At 29.4% G+C, this 2,207-nt stretch overlaps 1 pseudogene; it reads left to right on the forward strand.

Moving 5' to 3' along the window:
* LOC111530830 overlaps positions 1-821 on the forward strand; it is a 132,094-nt pseudogene extending 131,273 nt beyond the window's left edge.
* The last annotated feature ends 1,386 nt before the right edge of the window (positions 822-2,207 follow it).

Genomic DNA, 2,207 nt, shown 5'->3' on the forward strand with positions numbered 1-2,207 from the left:
TAAATCTATAAATAATATATATTTAATATAAATCTATAAATAATATATATTTAATATAAATCTATAAGCATATTTGTACATTTCTTAATAAAAGATCTTTATTACATAAATGTATTAAGTTTTATATACACATATACCCATATGAAAGAAGAGAATATTGCAAAATTATTTGATTTTTTAAAAATGATATTATTAATAGCTAGATTCTAGATCTTTTTGATAGATCCAAGAATGAAGAATTGTTGGTTGTAATGTAAACACAACACTTCAATTTCAACTTCCACTTAAGCTTGGTATTTGGTTGGTGGGAACACAACCACACAGGTTCAACGTGCCTATCTGGAAATGTAATTTTTGTACAGGGCCCACATACCCTGAACCCTGGCCACTGCATGATGTTTGTTTGCAATGATTGTAAGGTGTTCAGATTTTGTAAATACAAATGTCATAAAAACTTTAAAAAGAAACACAATCCTTGCAAGTTCAGGTGGACCAAAGCATTCCAGAAAGAAACTGGTAAAGAGCTTACAGCAAATAATTCATTTGATTTTGAAAAATGTAAACATGAACCTACAAAGTACCAGCAAGTGCTATGAAATAAAACTATTGATGTAATGAAGAGATCAAACAGAAACGTCAAGCTAAATTTATAATGAACAGATTGAAGAAAAATAAAGAGCTACAGAAAGTTCAGGAGATCAAAAAAGTCAAGCAAAACATCCATCTTATCCAAGCGCCTCTTTCAGGCAAAGGAAAGCAGCTGTAAGAGAAAATGGTACAGCAAATTACAACAGGACGTGGACATGGAAGACGTTTCTTAAAAACCTTCACATTTCTGCATGTACACTTGAAAATATCCTTTGGAGACCTACAACTTCTAAATTATTTATTTTTTTAAATATGGTCCCTTAAAAGGTGATTAAAAACATTTCTCCTACATTGCGGTCTGTAAAACATCAGATATTATGAATGTTAACTTGCTGCTTAGTGCTCAACCTTCACTGAAAGATGTACTTCTGTAAATCAAGAAAATTCTGTTTGTAAATACAGAAATGAATTGTGGACATAAAATGGTAACATTATTTGGATAATGGCAGCAGGAGGCATTTATATAATAACTAATGAAAAAAATTCATGGCAAGTGATATATAAAATGAAATATCCTTTGCAGTAAAATATTCCCTTTATTAGTGTTATAGAAGGGGAATACAATAAGGAACTAACTATGTGTAAGACAGGTATTCTCAAATAATATCCTTTATTTTGATTTCAGTGTTTCCTGTTTTAGTGTATTAGCATCTTAGAAGAAAATAATAGCCTTGTTTGATGAAGCCTAATTATGCTGGACTATTTTTGACCTGATTTAACCGTTCTTACAGGTAACTGTGGATGTTGGAGATGAGAGCTGAATAATATTTATCTGAAATGGCACTAAACTCTATAATTTCTGCTTTGAAGAATACTCAGTTCTAACTCGTGGTTCCTGGTAGAAAAATTTTCATTTTTCTAGCTTAGCAATGATGTAGAAGCAGAGGAATTCCAGTATATTTTAAAATTAATTGTGTGGTTTTCTTTTTTAAAAAGTTCCTAATTGTTTTTGGAAAATAGAATTTATAGGTAGAACACTGTTTAGTATTTGCACATAAATTAAAACTATTTTAAAAGTAAAAAACAAAAACAAGAAGAAAAAACCCTTAAATTTCCCAGTGTGACAGTTTGTCTTAGTTTTTTTACTCACTTAGATTCTGTGCCATTCTGTGTCTATGAATGTGATCAATAGATGGTAAAATATCACCCTTCCCGAGATCCCTTCAGGTTCTTTCATTGTATTGCATATCTTTTAAAATAACCTATTACTAAATTCAATCTACTTCACCACACACTCAAACTAATGAATGTTTACATTAATGTTTGACTTTTTAACATAAATAATATAAAATATGTTAGATATTTGAATGACAGATTCTTTAAACTGTAGGTTGAAATTATAGGACGAATTTGTCTATTAGTTTTGTCCAATTAATGATCGAATTATTGTTATTAATATCCACTTTCAATATTTCAATGCTTCATTATGATTATTTCTGTAACAATTGTACATTTGCTTGGATTCCTTCCTGTGTTTTTTCCCTAAATAGGGAAAAATAACTGTTATTAATATATAGTATTGTATATATTGTAAATATTGTAGTATGTAGTATTTGGCC

Source organism: Piliocolobus tephrosceles, chromosome 4 (assembly GCF_002776525.5).
Source record: "Piliocolobus tephrosceles isolate RC106 chromosome 4, ASM277652v3, whole genome shotgun sequence".
Classification (NCBI taxonomy): domain Eukaryota; kingdom Metazoa; phylum Chordata; class Mammalia; order Primates; family Cercopithecidae; genus Piliocolobus; species Piliocolobus tephrosceles.